Source organism: Gadus macrocephalus, chromosome 6 (assembly GCF_031168955.1).
Source record: "Gadus macrocephalus chromosome 6, ASM3116895v1".
Classification (NCBI taxonomy): domain Eukaryota; kingdom Metazoa; phylum Chordata; class Actinopteri; order Gadiformes; family Gadidae; genus Gadus; species Gadus macrocephalus.
Window position 1 is genome coordinate 2,508,019 of NC_082387.1, and position 8,621 is coordinate 2,516,639.

Consider the following 8,621-nt stretch of genomic DNA (forward strand, 5'->3'; position numbering starts at 1 on the left):
TAGCCTACTTGACGCACAAGCGGGAACACACCCAGACAGCAAGCAAACATTGAATAAACATTGATTTTCCATCTGAATCATCATTATGGTTGATATTGAAATTTCAATGCAAAATAAATGTTGAATCACCATCACCATATCGATGAAACCTGATGTTATCTAATGTTGATGGCAGCAACATTGGAACAACATTGATCTATTGTTATCTTTATGATGGAATAAGCATTGATATTTGGGTTACCGGGCGATATTGCCAATGTGTTGAAAAGTCATTGATTTAGAGTTGACTGGGAAATATGGTTGAAAATGCATCGATATAGTTGACCGGGAAATATGATTGAAAATGCATCGATATATGGTTGACCGGGAAATATGATTGAAAAAGCATTGATATATAGTCCTAGTTGACCGGGAAATATGATTGAAAATGCATCGAGATATAGTTGACCGGGAAAAATGATTGAAAATCCATCGATATTTGGTTGACCGGGAGATCATCGGGTGGTAGACCAACGTACTTCACCGGACACATCTCATTTCTGGACCCTTGACCCATACGATCAGGTAAGCTTGATGTAATGTTCGATATGATTGAATTGTACCAAATCAACTACTGTTACTCGTTAACATGGTGGTAACCCACGCAGTACTGCAGTCATTGAAATCGATTTTGTTAAATCAATGTCAAAATCTGCCAGTTAATGTAACTTCGTGCTGATGGCCATCGTCGTTATCTTCCAACAGGTTACAATAAGTTAGAAAAACTTCAGTCCAGTTTATTTTTGTGATAGCTAGCTCGAAATACATAGGCTATCTGTACCATTATACCAATTGCTAAGCAGGCAGTAGATACATGGATGTATGTCGTTAAATCTGTTCTGTCTCGGCAGTATTTTGTTTTTTTTCGCCTATACACATACCCAAATGGAAAAGCTTGTAACACAGTAACCCTAAGTCCTAGATGGATGTATGATACTTCATTTGAAAGCTGAGTTTCTAGTTTCTGTAGATATGTTTATTTGGCATGCATCATACACACAACCTAAATGACATCAGTTCAAACATGGCTCTAAAGCAATTATTTTGTCTTCGAAAATAATAGGTCATAATTGAACTACAATAACTAGGATGTGCTTTATGTAAGGCATATGGCAATATGCCAAATACCTTCTACATCATGCCAACTACACCTGGAAGAAACTTTGGAGTTCTAGGCCTAAACCTTTGGGAGTTAATGGAGTTTTTATGGTGTGTTGTCACTGGCGGCACAAACCTCTCCAAAATGTCTCCAAATGGCCAAATTGTGGCAAATGCATTTACTCACTTCTGTGACACTGGAAACATTACTGAAGCATTTTGGTGACTATAAAACCTTTCTCCATGATTCAAAACATAATTTTTTCACACATTCATTTGATATGGCCATATTGAGATAATGTCATGTGATGAGACACTACCGGATAGTAACCATCATAGAAAAATGACAGAATATACTGGACAAACAAGGATTTTATTATTCTGCAATATACTATTACTACTTGTGCCAATAACAAAATATGAAAAATGAGTGAACTATATACAAAAAATATGATAAGAAAATATGACAAGAACTAAATATGAACAATATACAAAAACTATACAAAAAATGTATAAGAATGTGTATCACAGCTATACACAAGAATGAACACATCATTATTGCAAGAACAAAATATATACAATTTACAACATACAGAAATGACAGTACCGTACAAAATCAGTACAGTGCGCTGTCAGGACACTTTGGGCCATTCTACATCCCTTGTTATAATGTTATAATGAGTGTGCCACTCATTATAACAGTCCCTTGTGGCAACAAAACACAAGGGAACGCCACACGTCGAACACCCGACTGGTGTCTTTCTGTGACACAGCTTGCAGAGCCGTCTGCCGGCCCTGCCCGCAGAGTCCCGCTTAGCCTCATCCTGTTCATCCAAGTAATGCGGCTTGTGGGATGCTGCTGGGTTTGGGGGTGCAGCGACCTGTGAGGTGGATGGCCTGGATGTGGATGGTGTTCCTAGGTCCGCAAGCTCCTCGATGAGGGCGTGACGAAACTCCTTCTGAGTCATCGATCCCCTCTGACACTGCTGGTACAATATGTGAGCGTTCACAATAGCAATGTCCAAAAAATGGTAAAAAAATGTCCTGTACCATTTCATCGTCTTATGTGAAGCGCTGTAATACCCAATCAGTGCGTCACTGTAAGCATAAAAACCCACACACAAAAATACACAAAGATGGCGTCACTCACCGATCTAAGACGTCGTCTAATTGTTGTTCGAACATCTCCTCTCTCTCAGAGTCATATTGGCTGTCTTCGCTGTCCTCGGAAGAAGCCAAAATCAACGCGAGGGCTTCTTCATGAGTATAATATTTGGTTTTCTTCGTTGTTTTCGCCATTGTAAATGGCGAAAGCTGTGCAACAAAATTTAAAGGGGCAATTGAGTTGTGCGTCCTGGTCCTCTGGAGGCTCTCTCCTGCGCAAAGTGAGTTGTCTGCCGTGTTGACGCAGCTTTATATCTCGGCTCATACGTATCACACCTGGACACGCCTGGCAGCGTTGGAAAGGTAAACTCATTGGCTAGAAGCCCAAGTGATTGATATATCAATAGCCAATACGCTGTCCCTATACTAAAGCCGCGAAACAAAGTAAACAAAGCCCATTGGCCCTTCGAACTGGGAGCGCTCCATCTACTTCACGGGCTGTACCGGGGTGAAAACTGAACAGAAAAAGACGGGGACACTTTTATTTTGTAGCCAGCAAAGTGATGAAAACAAGCATACCCAACAACTCCATACTGGAGGTAGAGAAAATATCGATACGGCTGCGAACGTCTGGATGTTAGTTGACGAACAAAGTTTGGAGATGGTAAACAAATGGACTTTACACGACGATATTCACAAGCTGGAATAATTTTATGAAAAACCATTTTGATGCTTTTGATCAGTGGATTCTCACGGACAATTGGAACTGTTTTTTGGCATTTCCGGTTTACCATGCTGGTAAATATCAATGATTTATGGTTTTGTGCTCATGATTTATAGAAAAAACAACCGGATGAATAAATTGTGGAGATTCTACCCTTTCTAACGACGTATAGAATGTCTGTAATGATGAAAGTTGAAGCGGGGAGCAATTTCTGCTCCCTTGTCAGTTTTTGTTATCTAGTGTTTCTGCGCATGCGCACGATGACACTTGATCCGCTGTGTAGTATTGTACCCCTGAATGCTCTAATAAAGACGTTATAATACAGTATCAGCCCATCGAATCATGCTACCATATCAAAAAGTGCTACCATATGCATTTGGTAGCGTACTTAATCAGTTGATCAACTGTTACACACACACACACACACACACACACACACCGGTTGAACGCTGATTGGCTGTTACGTTACACATGTCACTCAGTGGCCACGCTGTTGAACGCTGATTGGCTGTCATCACGCGAAATTCACGTCAAAGTTGAAATATTTCAACTCGAGCGAATTTGTCGCGGCACAAAACCTCATGAACGCGCTTGCCTGTGCAGGGCGAAAGTGTGGCGCGACAAATCTAAACTTGTCTCCGGTTTTCTCGAGCGAATAATTCGCCGTTCACTTTGTATGGGATCTTGTCGCCCCGTCGCGTTTGTTGTGAACGCACCGTATACAAGATACAGCAGATACAAATATTGGGGGAATATTATGGGGGAAACCTTTTGGTTACCTGAGTACATATGTATAAAGTACAATCACAATGTATCTGTATTTAAATTGCTGTTAACACTGACTTGTCTTTTCTGTTCTCTTACAGATCACTATTGCACACAAAGTAAGCAAAACAATATTTTTTATTTAATTTCTACTAACAACTTGCAGATTCGCCCAAGCCCCCAAAGTGTTATTTCCAGGTATAGTTAGCCTCTGTCTGTCTGTCTGTCTATTACGCACAGATCAGCCCCTAACCACCTTTCCCGGCCCCCCACATCTTTTTTTTCTTTAGACAAACCAGCAACCCAACAAGCCAGTCAGGACAGCCAACCATCACCTCCAAAGATGCATTATAGCCTCCAACGCCCCAATTTCCCTAAGTCAACTAACCCCAATGTCCCTATCCCAATATCATTCCCAGGAGATTAATTGGCCTACCCTCCACCCGGTCCAATGCCTCAATTCCAGAGGCCATCTCCTGAAGGTATGTTTTTAAAAAGAAGTAATTCATGTCAATTCAAACATCCAAAACAACTGCAGTATATCCAGTCAAATGGTTTAATTTCTCTCTTCATACTTGTTACAGATTCTCCAGGCACTGCCAGAATGGCATTAAAAGGCAAGTACAGGAATGTTATGTTCTAAGGCTATTTCTAGGCTTTCATTCATGTGTAAATCTTTCCTCAATTCTTTGAATCATTGAAGGATGTACCATCTATCAACAATTAGCTTAAACCAATGGCATTGCTTAAATATATATAACTCTTCAAAAGTTGTTTGAAGAGTTATATATATTTAATTTCAACACTTTCTGAAATTTTTAAGTAAAAGGGCGTCAGCTTTTACATTCAAATGTTATTATTTTCTTTGTCAATAGATGTGGCTATGCAGAAACTGCTGACTGCGGTGACGGAGTTGTCCAAGGAGGTGAAGGACCTGCGGGAGGAATTCAGGCAATACGTCCACTCCTGCAAGTGTGGACAGACTGACTCGGTGGGTCTGGCCTCCTTGGAGCCCTTGGAGCTGCCCCACCACACCATGGAGGCCCTGGACCGTGCAGAGGAGACACTGCAAAATGGACCAAACCGCCAAAATATGGTAGTTTAATAGTTACATCATTCTTCGGTCAGAAAACTTCAATATATCCTAAAAACTGTTGTTGTTTCAGTACGACTTTATCAATCCAAGTTATATTCAGACTGAAAAAATATATAATCTGCACAGTCTATGAATATGTTGGCATGAGCAAATGTGATTCCAGTCTGCGTGTGTTAACCCTGCAAATGTGTTATACTTTGCCAGACTGCCCGTCTCGCCATTATCGGAGGGACTACCCTAGAGGTGAGGGCAGTGGCGGCGCCAGAAATAATTTGTTGCAGTTGCTTAACAGTTGCTGTATGAATTCAAGAGGTTGCTGGTCAAAAAAAAAAACCTTGATCAAAACACCTGAATTTGGCAGAGGCATGGCCGGGAAGACCTTTTCGGCACGGGTTGGGGTGGTTGCGGTCCCGTACGAGGCAAGTTTACAGTACAGTAACAACACAGACTAATCGCACCACTGTGATTGAGTGTGATCGTATCATTTGACAGTTCAACGTGCGCTATCTTTCTCCCTCTCCCTCACACACGCACAGACATAAAGACGTAAAGACATAGAACAATATAGAGGAAGATCTTTAAGAAGGCCAACATGAAAATAGCCCAGCGGCATGTACACATTCACTGCTAGTCCAGGTGGCACTGCGGCCACACGACATATAACAAACAACATAGTTCTCTCAATCAACAGCCCGTCAGCAGTCCCCCAACTACAAGGTTAGCTGTCCTGTCAATAGTGGTGAATTGCACATCTCAGACCCACCGTCGCCACGGTACATTCCAAAGCATTCACATTAGTTGCGCGATACGTCTCAAATGTAGGCCTATGTGGAACATTAATACAATAGTTGCTATTATTGTTGATACTATTATACTTCATAATACTTCTATTAAGGGCGGATCATACCAGGCTACGATAAACCCATCCTTTGGCATGAGCCAAACCTAGAATCTAGTTCGACTTCAAAACAAAATCACATGGGCCCCAAGTCAATATGCTGCGACGGGCAAACTTAATAACCAAACGGCCTACCTTAAATCGATGTCTTGATCACAGGACGTCTTGCAATATTCCACTTTAATCCATACGGTTTAACACACCAACATTGCTAGCAAGCATGTGCTAACATTGTATTGCTAATTCAGAACTGTGTAGGCTACAATATTTTCTTCAGTTTCTTCAGACATTGCCCACATCCAAAATGTGTCATGTATAAATATATAAGCCTATGCTAATTATATTATTTTAACTAAAAGGAGGTACCGTATTACAACAAATTAATATATCAAGACACATCGTGTGATTCACAACACAAAATGAAAAAAGAACTGTTAGGAGATCTCGCGGGAGTAGACTGGATGACGATCAATCCTGTATTTAAACACCAACTAGTAGGTTTAGTTGAACTTATTTAATACCATTTTACGGAAAATGGCATTATTTCAAATATGTTGTTTGAGTTTGACAAAAAATCAGGGGTTGCTCTGGGGTTTCTGAGTAATTGCTTGGAGTTGCTATAGCAACGGCAAGCAACCGTTTGGCGCCGCCCCTGGGTGAGGGTCCGCCGGATGATGGCCAATTTGTTGACCAACGAACTGGCTTCAGGACTGAACTGGGCCGGAAAGAAACAGGGCAAGGAGCAGGCCAAACAGAAGCGGCCCTTTAAAGACTTGGCACTCTGCCGATCTATGTTTGGTAAGTCCTGCTACATTTTCAATCACCATGAGAATATTCTATGTCATGAAATTGTGGACACTTTCTTACCACGCGCCTGCCAGTGTGATGCTGCTAGCAAGCACGCTACGGCAGAGCGACTCCTCCGTTTTCAAACCAACTACTTTTTCAAACTTTCGATGCACGGCTATAACACTCTCGGCATGTTCCCTAGCATTTAAACATAAATACATAAACAGTTACACAACCACTGTTCGTACCTGTATAGAAAGTTGAAGTCCAAAGTTGAAATGGCAGAGGAGACGGCAAGCACGCTATTCCCCTACAGGCTGAACGAGGCAAAACAAAAGTAATCGAACACCATCTAGACTCGAGATTGAACTCAGAATGAGTTAACGTGCAGAATAACGTGCAGCGTCGGTAAAGAGCTTTAGCGCAATGATTGACATTACCCCGAATCAATGACCATTAGTGGGTGGGGGGGGGGGGCATACAGGGTGGCCAATCAGATTACAGGGGGGGCGGGTTGCCCCCCCGTGCCACCATGGAAGCCCCCCACTGGATATGTAGGCCTATAGAGTGGCGAAGTCACGCCCCTTCCGGTAGGGCTCATGGGACCTATGAGATCGAAAAATATGAATGGGTGTCAATGGAGAGAAAATAATTATTTTCTGGTCCCAGTCTTTATATGCCCTGGATTACACATATGTTGTTTGTGGATTTAAATGATAATTTTTCATGCAAAGAAAACTAAAAATGTTCGTGAAGAAGTTTGATAATTTTAGGTTTTATGTGAGGCCGCTTTGTGAACTACAGCTCTTCGCTGCTCTCGACGCATATGATATACGTCACCACACCCGCCCTTGGAACTCGGCACAGAGATTGCGATCTCTCTGCCCCACTTCACCGCTTTTTCCAAGGGGAGGATGAAAGCATCGAAAGAGGTGAAAACCATTATAAGTCGGGGCACATGCAGAGTTTCAGTTATGCCGATGGGAAGATTGTCGGTCTTCTCCACGCCAGTCGCAGGGAGCGTGACGTCACATACGAGCCGTGTAGTCTTTCTCGTTGTGTTTTCTCTACAGCCTTTATCTGAACAATTGCACCATAAACGGTCGAACTCTTTGCATGAAAAATTATCCTTTAAATCCACAAACAACATATGTGTAATCCAGGGCATATAAAGACCGGGACCAGAAAATAATTATTTTCTCTCCATTGACACCCATTCATATTTTTCGATCTCATAGGTCCCATGAGCCCTACCGGAAGGGGCGTGACTTCGCCACTCTATATCATTTTAAGAAAATGTCTCCTAGGCTGCCGAATTTGTTTAAAAGTGTGCATACATGTGGGAGTTCTGTTTAACTTTAAGGCTAATTTTTTGCATTGTGCTTGTATTCTGTTTTAGATGCTATTACACAGCAGCTCGGGACAGCCGCCGTCACCCAATACACTTTTGCCCAGGCTGTTCAAAAGTGGCTGCGCTATGCGCCAGACCGGGCAGGAGGGAGTGGAAGACGTGACGTCATGTAATCCTGTAATAAAATGTTGTTGTTTTTACCTTAAACAGTGTGGTGTGGTCCGTGTTTTAGGCTAGGCTATAGGCATACAAGCTTTCAAATTTTCCATAACTTTTTAACATCCTGGCTGTCGATAAAGCAGGATATTCATTATAGGCTATTTAATTTAGGGCATTACATTTTCGTATGCCTAGCAATCATAATAATTATTGAAATTCCATTGATATTACGTTGATCCTTAGTTCAGTTGAAATCTCAACATTGTTTCAATATTCCTGATAATTGAAATTCCATTGATATTACGTTGATCCTTAGTTCAGTTGAAATCTCAACATTGTTTCAATATTCCTGATAATTGAAATACCATTGAAATTCCGTTGATCTATGGATAGGATTTCAACGTTGTTTCAATATTAAAAAATGGTGCAAAATGATGTAGAATCAACATCAGAGTTCAGATGTTGATTCAATGATTTAATGTTGACAACGGAATGTTGATTTAACATAGTTTCAATGATTGTTTGCTATCTGGGAAGCGAAGCAGGACAAGACAAACGAAAAGCGGGACACTGACACGATGAAGAGGGCAAAACGGAG

The 8,621-nt window shown here is 41.5% G+C and overlaps 2 long non-coding RNA genes across 2 annotated transcripts; one reads left to right on the forward strand and one right to left on the reverse strand.

Moving 5' to 3' along the window:
• Positions 1-332: 332 nt before the first annotated feature.
• On the forward strand, positions 333-4,479 carry LOC132459210 (uncharacterized). The gene is made up of 3 exons (XR_009526143.1): positions 333-564; positions 3,832-3,849; positions 4,021-4,479. It is a non-coding gene; the product is annotated as an uncharacterized LOC132459210 (long non-coding RNA).
• LOC132459209 (uncharacterized) lies at positions 1,499-2,228 on the reverse strand. The gene is made up of 2 exons (XR_009526142.1): positions 1,740-2,228; positions 1,499-1,610 (listed from the first exon to the last, which is right to left on the reverse strand). It is a non-coding gene; the product is annotated as an uncharacterized LOC132459209 (long non-coding RNA).
• Positions 4,480-8,621: the final 4,142 nt, after the last annotated feature.